This window comes from Mauremys mutica, chromosome 10, assembly GCF_020497125.1.
Source record: "Mauremys mutica isolate MM-2020 ecotype Southern chromosome 10, ASM2049712v1, whole genome shotgun sequence".
NCBI classification, from domain to species: Eukaryota; Metazoa; Chordata; order Testudines; family Geoemydidae; genus Mauremys; species Mauremys mutica.
In genome coordinates, this window is record NC_059081.1 from 8787731 (window position 1) to 8802446 (window position 14716).

The following is a 14716-nucleotide window of genomic DNA, read 5'->3' on the forward strand; positions in this document are numbered from 1 at the left end:
ACTAGCTTAATAATATTATTTTTTAAAGACAGAGAGACACCCTTATGTTTCAGGGCATAAGTCAGCCAGTAACTGATGGAGGTTAGGAAGACATTTTCCCTAAGAATAGATTATTCCATAATTGTCCACTACAAGACTTCTTGTACCTTCCTCTGAAATATCAGCTACAGAGGTCTGTGGGCCTGATCCAACTTCCTACTGAAGTCAAAGAAAGCCTACCCTTTGATTTTAATGGGAGCTGGATCGGGGCCTGTAAGTGACCGGATACTAGACTAGGTGAACCGTTGTCCTGATCCAGCCTGGCAATTCCAATGTCAAGTGCTAATCATGGTAATGCATACTGAAAAGAGGCTAGATTTCTTTCCAGAGAATAAAAGTCCCAAACTTAAGGAGTTGTTTGTTGAGTGGGGTTGTTTAGAGAAGACAAATAACAGAACAAAAAATCTTCATGAGATACAAACTCATGAAGGGGGGTGGGATAGCTCAGTGGTTTGAGCATTGGCCTGCTAAACCCAGGGTTGTGAATTCAATCCTTGAGGGGGCCACTTAGGGATCTGGGGCAAAAATCAGTACTTGGTCCTGCTAGTGAAGGCAGGGGGCTGGACTCAATGACCTTTCAAGGTCCCTTCCAGTTCTGGGAGATAGGATATCTCCAATTATAAATAAAAAAATGTTTTGCACTTGCTTTTTGTGACACACAAAGGGGGTCAAATTGTAGCACTGCAAAATCTGCTAAAGTTCATTTTAATCTCTCTCTTTTTTTAATGAATTAACAAGATTGTTTGAAAAGAAGGAAAAAAGCCCACTGGGTGAAATCTCCCTCCTACCCTAAACATTAAAAAAATTAATTTAAATTGCCACTTTCCTGAAAATGAGGTGTAAATTTTTGATGATTACATTATTTAATTTCCCAACTGGATATGAAATTAAGGAAACTGTAATTGTTTGACCTCTCCTTTCACATCGGGGAGTCTAGGTATTATTTTTACAAGAATGCAACAATATAAGAGTAATGGTTTCCCTGCAGGGCTTTATTCCCTTCAATATACAATTTAATGAACTAAAATATACCTCCTCTTCTCAGTGATTTTGGATGCTATGATGACCTGCGCTGGGCTTGAGTTTGGGATTTTCTCCTAGTTAAATTATATGATGGATCTCACAACTACTACTTCCTGGTGGATTTCACTTACTTACACAGAGCCATTGACTGAATGGACCCCTATGGATTCTGAAGGAGCTTTTCCTCTCACTTAGTTTTCAAGATTTTCATCACTGTATAGTGCTATCCTGGAGACTCAGCTCCCAAGTGTCCTGCATTTTGAGTCCTGATCCTTTTGATCCAGCAAATTTTCCAAATAGAGCATAAACAACTGGGCAAGCAGGACTCTTTCTCATCCTCTCTTTTTCCCTCAGAGTCCTTTGTTACTGAAGATAGCTGCACATTTGGAATTCTAAAAAAAATAATCTTTTTTAGTAAATCCTCCAACTCACCAATTTGTTGAAATAGGATCAAGTGAGAAATTGACTAGGGCTCTTAGGTGCAATGGTAATACAAACAATAAATAATAATAATAACAACAGATGCATCAGGTAGGAAAGTACTCACTATTATGAGTACAGTTTATCACCCAGTGTCATGCAAACAATAAGAGTTCACGATAAGTGATGTCCCGGGGCTATATATGACCGATCAGTTATGTACATGGTCATGCAGAATATTTTAGTTTTTTTTTTTAAACAGCTAGTTTGACACACTTGTCGAGATAAAGTTCAGAGTAAAGGATGCACCAAGTCCAAGGCTTCATGTTGGGAAAATAAAACATAGTGGAGAATTTAGGGGAGACTTTTTGCCTTGAAGTTGCCACTTCCTAAATGCATTTTTAAAGGGTAAGAATGAGGGTACAGCTAGTAAAACTAGTAGTGAAGGATACTGCAATATAAAGTAGAAAAATGGCTCTAAGTTCAACCTCATGAGTTCTACCTGCTTGAGAGCCAATGATTTTTCTGACAAACTTGAGGGTAGCTTTGATCGCTTGCCCTGCCTTTATTGCCCAAAGATAAAGTTGCAGACTTATGAATGCTCTTAACAGGCTGCTGAAGCTGCATGTTTAGCACAAAATGAAGAGGTTGGTAGGGGAGACGTTTTGATACTGTCCTGCCCCTTGGTAATTCGTGGTGAATTTATTGTAGAGATTTTACCACCAAAGAGAAAGGGACGCTATTGTTCTGAATGCTATCCTACCTTTCAATACATCTTCTACCATTCCCTGTTGCTTCTAAAAAGATGAATTTTTCAGTCCACTTACGTGGCACAAAGTAAACCTAAAGCCGCTGAAGTTTGCCACTGGGGAATTTATGCTACATAGGGGTAAGCAATCTCTGTTGGCATAAAACTCTGCTACCTTCTGCCTCAACTCTGCTGCTGAAAACTTCCTACCTAGCCATAAGGGCAGGATGGAGGCATATTTGAGTGAGGCTCTGCTATGCACAGATTCTCCACTGGGGTGAGATCTATGATTGGTGCAAGCTGAAGCTGTTCCTGCTATAGATAAGCTTGTGCCAGGGCTGGGCAATTGAGAATCAGGTTGCTGCAATCGGCTCTGGGCTGCAGAGCTCTGGCATAGTGGAGAATCAAGCTTTTTGTATTTGACTGTCCAGACCTAATGTCCTGCTATGGTCATCATCAGAGACGATTGACATGTGATTATATGATGTATTTTGCTGCTTTGAAAACAAACAGAAATGTATTCTTGGACTGGTTTTTACTCTCTGCTTCTGCAGAGTTCCCCAGCATCCATGTTCCCACAGTTACACACAGCAAACTCACAGAATCCAGGGGTGATGTGATTGCACGTGTAATCTCTAAAAAACACACCTGTAGTTGTTTTGTATCACATATAATTCATTACTGAGTGATGCTTCCTGCCCTGTCATCTTCACTCCTAGATGAATGAATTGCCAAGATAAATCAGCTTAGTGCTGAACTGAAGTGGTGGTTCATGTTTAGCTTTGGGTCTTGCACAAGTCGTGGAGAAACCTATTTATATTGGGAAGACTAGGGTACGTTGGAGGTTTCAGCTCTTTTGATATTTGATCCATTCACAGCACGCATGTTCTGCCTCAGCTTTATTTTCCCTTACAGAGGCATAGATCTTGCATGAATCACTATGTCTTTGCAGAGACTCAAATGTGCAAAGGTATTTGTGCTGAAATCTCAACAGGCTGTAATTAATCTGTAGACGAAAGGAAATGTTTTCATGACAGCTAAATGAAGACCAAATAATGCGATGTGATGAAAGATATGCTCAGCAGTCTGATTCAGAACCAGAAGTTTATGGGCATTTTGCTTTAAGGTGAGCTGAAAAGCATTTTACAGAAAAACTACTTTAAGCATCCAAGTCAGTAACAAACTAACAACATATAGATGAAAAATTGCAAATAATTGCACATTAAAAGATAGATATGGTCAGAAAAGTGAGCATAGCATTTAAAAATGACACTTTCTTATTCACTTTATTTGTTTTGTGAAGATCTTTATGGAACAAAAATACATGAAAATTGTATATAAATTGTATATACATATATGGGCATATGTTTTACATATTGGACTTATAAGAACATAGGTTAGTTCAGGCCCTGAACAAACCATCTGAGCTTCAGGGTTTAGTTTTGTTAAATTCAGGTGGGCAACATGTAATAACTTAAAATATATTTGTAGATTAACTTCTGGAGAGGTGGTTTCTTTACGTAGTCCATTTTATGGAGAAGTTGATCTTTGCTATAAGGAGCTAAAACTGTAATATATTTCTAATTCACGTTTCAGCTTGTTCATCATCAGCTGCGCCTTCCATGCAGGTTCTGTCATGTTGTTTCATTTGGAGCTAACACTAAGTTGTTAGCGAGGAGACCTCTGGATAGCCATGGTGGAAGATCAAGCAGTTCCTTTGTTATGGGTGGCTATGGCCATTGGAGTAGCCACCACTGATTGTAGGTTCCATTTATGTGCACACTTGCTACCATTTAAACATTTCAACGATGGGCACAAAGCCCTTAGCTAACAGCCCAGTTAGGGGCCTGATCCTGCAAAGTGCTGACCAGCTTCAATACCCATTCACTTCATTAGCCCATTGTGAATCCAGGAGGAGATGAATGCCTTTCAGGATCCAGGCCCTACAACTACAGCTGGTAATATGGAGCAATTAGATCCATAAAACTTTTGTGTGTGTGGTTTTTATTGTTTTTTTCCTTCATGTTTTAACCCTAATTTATGAAATTTGCATAGAGATCAGAAATCAGCTTTGTCTGTGTTTAACCCTAAAACTACATCCCTTGTATATAACTACTATGAAAATGTCCCCTTTCCATATATTGTAATTCACATATGTAATACCTATTAGTGCCATATAACAGCAAGATTTTATTATTATTATTCTATTAGCTCCATGTTTACAACAGATACATCCTTCCAGCTTGGTATTTTTTATTTTATTGGGGGAAAAAAGATTTTTTACTGAAGTTGTGCAGAGCCTGTGTAGCTATGGAAGAGCAAGTTGGATTCTATTCTGCCATGTGCATCATCAACAAAATTATTAGATACTGTACATTCACATCTTAATTACTCTTGATGTGTCAGACTCTGAAACAACACAGCTTAATTTTCGAGTGTGGCTCTGGCAATTTTGGGAAGGAGGAAATCTTTTGATTCGTAAGTTAAAAAAAATTTCGCCTGAAAATCATTCTGAAAATAAATATGGAGTCCAACACTGCCATTTTTCAGAGTCCCTTTTCTAGTTTCTATCCATGCTTTAGAACAAAGTATTTGATTTCTAGTTTCTCCTTTATTTACTTGCCAAGATCTGAGTTCAAGATTTTGTATTTTCCCTGCAAGATTCTTTTTCTCCTGACCCACCTAAAGCAATGCATCATTCTGCTTTGTGTGCTTGTGATGTTTACTATTTGTTCCACTAAGTATACAGTAATGAATTTGAATCTTGATATTTGAATGGTGGATAAATAGATATTTGAAAAAAAAATCTAATCAAAGATGTAGGCCAAGATTTTCAAAAGGCACTAGTGATTTTACATGCCTAAATTATTGGGTATCAAACTTGAGACACCTTAAATAACAGATGATAGATGCTCAGCACTTTCTGAAATCAAGCTCCTTTAAGATGTCACAGTATTGTTACCAATTACTGTTACAGTATTACTAATACTGGCCATAATTATTTATCACATTTCAATCTATTGCAGACTATTAGGGAAAATTTTCAAAGGCAATGGAGCACCCACTTCCATCTGAATGTCAGTTGGAGTTGGGTAATAGAGAGCCAACTTGTGCCTTTGAAAATTTCCCCCTCCTCTGCCCATGTAATTTGGGATTCTAGAAAGACTTTAGACTCTAATTGGAAAAATTTTCCAGCTTCTCTTTTAAGGAAGGCCATTCCATGATCCATTCACATTTTAGGTGTTTCCTGGGAGTTGTCTGAAACTGGTATACTTGAGAGAAAAAAACTACAACTTCAGGACACAGTGATTAGATGAAAAGATGCATCTGTGATCTCCTCTGTGGAAAGCAGTTTATTGTATTCCTATTTGCAGTTTGGGTGGTTTAAGCCGTCTGATATTACTCAGCTGTTTTGTGAATGAAACTGATGAGTTATTTGACTGAACAGCAGCTTCCTTGATTCTGTTCTCTTTCTCTCCCAACCCCCTCCATTTCTAGTGCATTTCTTCTGTAGGCAGCAATATAAGCTCAGGCTGCTTTTTATTTCCATTAGTTTTACCCTGCTGTGACTGAATCTGTTCAATTAAATTTTAATTGAGATGCACGCTGCTTAAACGGACACAAGACAGCTACAGCTATTGCTAATTAATTTTCTTCCAAAATGACAACATTTAATAATTATATTCCATGTCACTTACATTATTTATACAAGTTTTAACTCTGGGAATTTTTTTTAAAGGCATGTCAGCTGTGAAAGTGCTCGCTATGTTAATTTCCTGTAAGGCAATTGTGATTAAGTCAAAAAGTGATAGGATATAGTTAGTGCACTTAGTAAATTAGCAGGTAGCTCTGTAAGTTTCAAGAAAGGCTGAGACATTTATATGAATAGGGAATAGTATTTCTGGTTATACAATACAAATTCTGAGGTGGCTTTATAATAATGCTTTGCACGTCTATGGCATCTTTCATCCAAAGATCTCAAAGCATTTACCAATATGAATGAATAAGCTGAGCACCTCATGAAATAGAAGAGTAGTGTTGCCCCTCATTTCAAGCTTTGTGCTGCATGGCACAAGCTGATCAACAACTGGGGGTCAGAAAGAGACACCCATCCTATTAACATTGTTGGTCTCTGTGATTTTAGCCTGGTATCACACAATTAGGTCCACAAAAGTAGCTTTACTCTGAAGCATCCACTATTGGCCACAGTCACACAGGATGCTGGATGAGTTGAACCACTGAACTATTCCAGTGTGGCAATTCCTATATAGCGTACATATGGTGAAGCTGTTTTTCTGGGTACATGGAGTCAATGTGTGGCATTGTGCCCCAACATTCATCCATATATATTGCAGTTCAGGACTGGAGGTTCCATTCTAACATTTGGCTCCTATGATAATACATAAATTGTAATGGCTTTCACTGTGGAGATCTTTGAAACATGAGCTGCTTGGATCTGCACCTGTTTGTTTGAGGGTAGTTAATATGTACAACAAGGCACTACTTGGGGTAATTATATGACAAGGTGCTGCTTAGGGTAATTGAAATAATTAATTTATATTGACAGCTGTAAAGGTTTGGAAAGATAACTTCTACAGGAGAGAAAAATGAGCATTTTAAAAGAGGCCATTAGCTATCTAGTACTACCAGGTTTTGGCCAGGAGGTATTTTTCTCTTAGGGCTTGATTACTCTGAAGAGGAGCTTGATCTGGCAAAATAAGCAAGTGTTAACCACTTTCTGGAGACTTCAGCCAAGTATAATCCTCCAAAGCATTCATGGGACTGGCAGTCTCAAAAATATGATCACAAACCTAAGAGGTAGAAAGGAGCTAATAGTCCCTCATTCTTCAAGGCCAGGTTAGAGTTTATTGTGATAAAAGTTGTAACTTATAGCTATGTATCTTGGATACTTATGTGGCTCCTACTACCTCACAAGCTTTGATGTATTTATTCTGATACCATATCTTTGAGGTAGGATAGTGTTATTACCCTCATTTTACAGGCAGCTGTAAGGAGTTGTGGACTAGAACCCACATCTGTGGAGTCTAGGATAGTTGATATTTCTATAGTGCCACCTGGAGACCATGCAGAGGCATACTCATGAAGAACTATGGGAGAGTAAGCTCAGTGGGTGTGCTTCCCAAGAAACCCAGAGTGATGGTACCCTGCAGCCCTCTGATTGGCCAAGTCCCCTATTTAACCCCAGGGATAGTCTCAGGAAGTTGTCTGGCAATCACACAGACTTTGGCCTTCTTGATCTTCAGCCTCTGACCCCACTTCCTGCCTCTCAGTTCTAATCTGGTACTGCCTCTGATCTCAGGTCTTTGATCCCGGCTGACTCTAACCCTGGCTCTTGCTTATGGAACCTGGTTCCTCTAGCTCCTGCCCATTGCCTACCATCTCCTAGTGGGTAGACCTCAATCCAGCTGTGAGCACTAGGCCAGACTGCCTATGTCGTGGTCCATTACAGTAGGGACCTGAGGCCCAGACAATCTAAGTGATTTGTTCAAGGTTATAAAGGAAATCTATGACAGAGCAGGGAATTGAACCTAAGTGTCCCAAATCTTAGCTTAGTAACTAACCACTGGACCATCCAGATATGAAACCAACTCTAAAAAAGGCCAAGAAGAAACATGCCACCAAATGTAACAGTAAAAGTTTGACCTAAAGTTTCCCAGCTGTAGTATTCAGAATTCCTCTGGATGTTCTGGCTCTGTATTGTGCCTTCTGTGCTTGTTGTATGATCTTCCAATAATGGCTGAGCTTACAAGTCTGTTTTCACTACCTAGTTATAGTGAAGAGAATTAATGGCTTCCTATCAAGTTATAAATTTATTAATTAAAATCCCCTAAAAACATTTTTTTCTCTGATTATAAAAATGGACAAGGAAATTAGATTATTTTTTTAAATTGCACTCTGCTGTTCACTTGACTGTATCTTTCTTGGATGAGACAACAAGAAAATAGAATTGTTGGTTTCATTTATTTCTACTTGGTTTCTTGGTTTCAGCTTCTTGTTCGTTGTTACAGGGCTGTAGTGGTGGATTCCACTGGAAAAATGTCTTTTGTTTTTCAGTTTAATGGAAACATTTTGGTCCTTTCTTTTATTGTTTTCCTTGGGGGGTTGGTCTGAATCTCAGTCTCCTTATATCATCATTTTGCCATTAATTTTTTATTGGGGCTTGGTGTCTGTTGACAACACAGGGCATTCATGTTCAAGTCTTTTGGGCCAGCGTGGAGACAATGTGCTAAGTCCCTGAGGTGGGACAAGAATGTATTCTGTAGCTCTTCGGTCTCCTTCCCACCACATTGGCCTCCATAGAATCAGAGGGTCACTGCAGTAACTGTCAAGGGAAGTATCCTGGCTGGAACATTCCCCTGCCCCCATAGATATTTTCACTGAGGTGGACCACAGGCCTTCTACATATTGTAGGTTTGCATCGTCCCTGGGCTACGTAGGATCTCCAATAAAGTATGATACTGGTGTTACTAAGGAAATGGCCCCGCACTGAATTGCATCTTTAACTGCCATTGGTTCACTGGAGCAATGGCCTTGCAAAGGTGACATACCTGCTACATGGGAAGGTGGTAAAAGCGCTTTATCCAAGTCACATAGTGTAAAGTCTCATGGCCCCATTTACATCAGTGGAGCTATGACACTTTCCATCAGCTGAGGATCTTCCCCTTGGGGTTCATGTGACAGCAACAAAACAGTTAACTGATTGTGTATACAACAGACTCTAAAAGCTCCCTCTGTCACATCAGTAAGAGATGCTCAAGCTCACTAACTCTCCTTAAAAATCCCAGTGAGATGTATTGATGAAAAGTCAACCCTGTGCGTGCCTCCTGGTTCCTTTTCTCTGAAGCAGCAGAGGTGCTGTCTGCTTGCCTGGATGTTTTCATTTTAAAAAGAGCCAGGTTTTGAATTACCGTTGTACCAAAGCAAGAGTCCTACTCTAGAAAATGTCTACTCTGCAGTGCTGCTAATGACTTAGAAATGATCACCAAATGGATTCCAGACAAATTTTGTTTTAAAAAGAATGTACTCTCCATGGCTCTGTTATTCCAGGTTTCCAGCTGGGGTAACTCTTTATGGGCGGGCAGTAAATTCCTGAAAATTTGGGATTGCAATAGAAATATTGACAGACCCTTATCTCCAGAACAGCGGATGAGGTGAACTGACTCAGCTGTAATACATGAAGGTGTCAACTAAATTCTCAGGACCCAAAATGTGGAACAAAGTGCAAGAGAAAAATTGTAGTTGACAGGAAATAGAGGCTTGTGGGCAGAAATTGTGAGGTAATCCATATTTGCTCACTCAATCCTCCATATTTGTGTTTGTATGTGCCCCCCACAACTTTAAAAATTTGAACCAAAATGAAGGACTCTGATTGGAAACTTTGAATGATGTGAGTTTAATTTCTTTAGAAAAGATAAACTGTCTTTAACCTCTGTTTCAACCAAGCACTCAGATGTTACAGCAATGAGGGCCATTTAAGTAGCTAGATTGGTGATTCAACATTTCTGGTGTATAATTCAAAGTAAAACCACGCAATGATACCAAGTCTGTGTATGAAGGAGCTGTTTGATGTTATGATGAATGGATACCCTACTGGACGATGTCTCTCTTGTTCAAGAAAAATACAATGCAATGAGCAAGATGTTCAAATGAATACAATTATTGCTACAAACACTGGGACAGTGGATGCAACCCCTGCCTCCTCCGCCCTCCCCCCCCCATGTTCACTGCTACAATGGTGTAAATGAGAAGTAAGTCCTCTGATATCAGTAGTTTCACTGGGGGAAACCAGCATGAAAGAGATTAGGATCAGACCCCAGACCTGTAATCTGTGTATCTTCCAGTGAGGAGAACAACAGAGATTACAACATATTTAGGCCCTGATTCAGGAAAGCAATTAAGCATTTGCTGAAGTCTCATTAAAGCCATTGGGACTTAAGTATGGGTTTAATATTGTTGTTGTTTATTTGTATTACTGTAGCACTTAGAAGCCCTAACACGGACCAGGCCACCGCTGTGCTAGGTGCTATACAATCACAGAACAAAAAGACACCAGTCTCCGGAAAACTTACAATCTAAGTGTAAAACAAGAGGCAACAGATGGATACAGAGAGACAGACGAGGAAGTACAGGGATACAATGTGACAACAGTAGTCAACATGATAGGCTGTGGTCTCAGCACACCAGCAGCCTAACCACTGTCAAGATTTTGTGTAGGCAACATGGCAAAGAAGAGTCTTAAGAAGGGTTGTGAAGGAGTACAAAGAGAGAGCGTTACAGATCTTTATGGGGAGTGAGTGCCTCCCAAGTGTGAGGGAAAGCATGGGAGAAAGCACAGGTGCTTGTTTGAAAATGTAGTAAGTGGGTGATGAAGACTGATGCCATGGGTCAGTCAGAGGTGAGAGTTGAATAAAAGGTAGGGTGGGAATAGGCCACAAAGAGCTTTGAAAGTGTGTTAGCTTATGTTTGGTATAGAGATGCAAAAAGAGGGGTGACATGGTCAAAGTGACAGGCTAAGAGTATGATCTTTATAGTGACTTTCTGAATGGATATCAGCAAGGCAAGATTGCATTTGTCAAGGCCAGATTTTGCAGTAACTGAGAGGAAAGATGATGGGAGCCTTGACAAGAGTTTTAGCTGTGTGGATTCATAGGAAAGGCCGTATCTTAGTGATGCTATGCAGAAAGAATTGGTGGGATTTAGACATAGTCTGGATATGAGGACCTAGAGTGGTCTGAGTTGAAAATGATGTCCAGGCTACAGGCCTGAGTGACAGGCAGGATCATGGTGTTGCCCACTGTGATTGAGAAAGGAGGTAGTGGGGAAGATTAAGAGTTCTGTTTTAGCCATATTGAGGTTGAGCTGATAGCTGGACATCCATGAGAAGATGTCAGACAGAGAGAGAGGCAAAGATTTTAGTTTGGACAGAAGGAGACAGGTCTGGGGCAGAGAGGTAGAATTTTCAGTAATCAGAAAACAGAGATGGTAGTTGAATTTCTGTTTGCAGATGAGAAGAGACGGGAACCAGTGACAGAGCCCTAAGGAAGCCCCACAGAAAGTTGGAGGTGGAGCATGGGAGGAGGAGGCTCCTCTGAAGAAAATGCTGAAGGAGCTGTTAGAGACTTAGGAGGAGAACCAGGAGAGGACAGAGTCACAGAAGCCAAGGAAGGACAAGATTTCAAGAGGAAGAGTCTGATTCATGTTGAAGGCACCTGACAGGTCAAGAAGGACAAAGAAAGAGAACTGGTTCTGATCTTTGGCTAGGAAGAGGTCATTAGAGACTGTGGCAAGAGCCATTTTGGTGGAATGCAAGGGGGGTGTCCAGCTTTTCTAAATAGACCCTAACCTGTTCTTTAACCACTGAGGGCTGCTCACTTTCTCCCATACTATGCTGCTTAGTGCAGCAATCTGGGAGCTGACCTTGTCTGAGAAGACCGAGGCAAAAAAAGCATTGAGTACGTCAGCTTTTTCCACATCATCTGTCACTAGGTTGCCTCCCCCATTCAATAAGGGTCCCACACTTTCCCTGACCTTCTTTTTGTTGCTAACATACCTGTAGAAACCCTTCTTGTTACTCTTCACATCCCTTGCTAACTGCAACTCCAATTGTGCTTTGGCCTTCCTGATTACACCCCTGCATGCTCGAGCAATATTTTTATACTCCTCCCTAGTCATCTGTCCAAGTTTCCACTTCTTGTAAGCTTCCTTTTTGTGTTTAAGCTCACTGAAGATTTCTCTGTTAAGCCAAGCTTGTTGCCTGCCATATTTGCTATTCTTTCTACACATCAGGCTGGTTTGTTCCCGTGCCCTCAATAAGGCGTCTTTAAAATACAGCCATCTCTCCTGGACTCCTTTCCTCCTCATATTAGCCTCCCAGGGGATCCTGCCCACCAGTTCCCTGAGGGAGTCAAAGTCTGCTTTTCTGACATCCAGGGTCCATATTCTTCTGCTCCCTTTTCTTCCTTTTGTCAGGATCCTGTACTCCAGGATCCTGACAAAATCCTGACAGTTGTTGAAGTGGAAGATGGAAAGCAGGGTGAACCAAGGGGAGGGGGGAAAGGTCACACCATATTTTGTCAATTTTCTCTTGGAAGAAACAGGCCGAGGGAGAAGGTGAGGCTGGAAGAGGGGGAGGGCTTGCAGAGTAAATAAAAGGTGGCAAACGGCAGCAGGGAATAAGTTTTAGAAGTATAATTGTTTAGCAAGGAAGATGGTGAAACTGAAGGAAGAGAGAACACATTTGTAGTGGAAGAAATCAGCCATGTGCTTAAGTCCCATTGGCTTCAATGAGACTTTAGTAAGTGCTTTCCTGATTAGGGATACTTTCTCAGACTATAAGTTTCTCAAAGCAGCAAAGTTTGTCCTTTCTTTAACTCACTTGCACACCAATGGTTCTGTATAAATAAGAAAACAAACTATAACTGAACTGTCCAGTAACTGATGCTGTTTATTCTATAATTTATTTGAGGAGGGCTAACATATTTTTCTTTCCCTTAGCCGATAACTGAGAACTGAAATTAAAATAGCTATAGTGTACAATAGTAACTCTTTACTATTTATTATTTTTTTATTGTAGTTGTACCCAAAACCCCAAGCAGTATCAAGGCCCCTTTAAGCTAAGCAGTATATTTAAAAAAAACAAACAAAAAAAAACCAGACAGAGATTTGATCCTTGTCTTGAAGAGTTTATACTTATTTTCTTGCCTTAAATTAGATTGTAGCAAAGAATAGAAGGGAATGGAGGAGGGTAATGCTCATAAGAACAACTGTGTTTCAACAGTCTAAATCCTTTCAAGAGGCTGGATTTTGTTAACTGTACCAGTAAATTGATAAATATCAGCATTCTGCTATCCCAGTAGTGTCTGCTATCCAGCTACCCCAAATAGTAGCACAGTGTGGCTGCTGTTCATCATAGTCTGTTCCTTAATCCCACAAAGTCCTGGCACGACTGTGGCTTCTGAATAATAATTGGGTTACAGCAAGAGAGAATCCACTACTAACTGAATTGCTGAGTTCCTGGCCCAGTTACCACAAAGTACAGTTCTTCTACTTGAATAAGTTAAAATGTCCAGATGTTACATTCTTAAACAGTATGGTTCGTAAACTACTCCGCCCAGCCATAGCAACTTGTTGTCATTTGGCAAAAGCATAGTGGAGAGTTGTTTTTTGTTTGTTTGTTTGTTTTTGTTCCAGTGAGTTTTGTGCACAAGAAAATTGCTGGCTTCTCAGCCCTATTGCATTTCATCTGGAGAACAGATCCAGCATGGCAGCAAAAGGAGAAGCTTCCCCACAATGACATCCCACTGTCCCTCAAGTCTGATATGGAAAGATCACCTCTAAGGGTGAAGTTCTTTTTCCTTGGTCTCTCTATTGAGAGAATAAATCAGTGAAGGTGATTTTTTTGTGGTGCTAGCAACTGCCCACTAGACCCAGATACCAAGTCAGTTCTTGCATGAGACCAGGCAGCAATCACAGAGTAACCATTTCCTTTTGGTGGACAGTTTTCTGTCTTAGTCATCTAATCACTTGTAGCAAAATAGACATAACTACATGGTAAAGGAATGTGTAGTCAACAAAAGCACCATTGGCAGAGCATAAACACATTGCAGTTTATCAGCATTCTGGGAGATGTTTATTACTCAAGTCTTACTAAGCAGTTATCACTAACAAAATAGAGAAGTTGAAAGGTAGATGTTTTGGTTATCAGGAGAGAAAGGAAGAGGTTTTCATTGAAAAACCAGAAAGTTTTCAGTCGCTGAAAATGGAAAACTTTGTAGGTTTTCAATGAAAACTCAGACATTTTTTACACAGACACAATTCTTTTGTGAAAATGTCTATTTTGTCTAAAAGCCATTTTCTGATGGGGAAAAAAACCCTTCAGTTAGAATTTTTTTGATGAGGTCTAATGGCAATATATCAATTCCAAGCAATGTTGCTTATCAGGCAATATACTCCCCTGTATTTTCACAGCATATTAACCCAGGTTCTTAATGCAATGGCATCTTGACTATCTCTGCATGACAGTTCTTTGCTTGTTGGAATTTTGTATGGTAAAAATCTCTCATGATTAGACTAGGCTTTGAAACTACAAGTATGACTTTGTTTTCCTTTTCCACTGCAAACTGCTCTTCCCCCAGCCCCACTATCCTCTTGACTCTTCCGAAGTAGGAAACAAAGACAACTTCTAAAAGAGAAGAGAAAGTTGCATACCGCTGCATGCATGTCTCAGCATGGACCGCGTGCTTAATCTGTGTCTGACTCTGGGCTTTCATGTCTGCTCATATGTTTTGATGATGTATTGTTATAGTTTTAACCCAGCATGTGAATGATAATTTCTGTTCAAGGCTCTAAGACTATGCTGGTGTCTTGCCGCAGCAATTAGCTGACTCAAAAATGTACATGAAATCGGGAAACAGATCCAAGATCCTTTCTTTAAAAAGAATTAGAAAACCAAAATAGCTTACAAAT

General features: G+C 40.0%; 1 protein-coding gene across 14 annotated transcripts in view; it reads left to right on the top strand.

Annotated features, from left to right (window-relative positions):
* Window positions 1-14716, top strand: part of GLI2 (GLI family zinc finger 2) — a 406855-nt gene that overhangs the window by 178117 nt on the left and 214022 nt on the right. The window contains exon 1 of one of the 14 annotated variants that reach the window (XM_045033092.1): window positions 4073-4188. The exons of 12 other annotated variants lie outside the window; for them this stretch is intronic. The gene's annotated coding sequence lies outside the window, so the exon portion shown is untranslated. Of the gene's footprint in view, window positions 1-4072; window positions 4189-6990; window positions 7088-14716 lie in introns of those variants that run through there. One more of the 14 variants, XM_045033093.1, reaches the window with a different exon arrangement.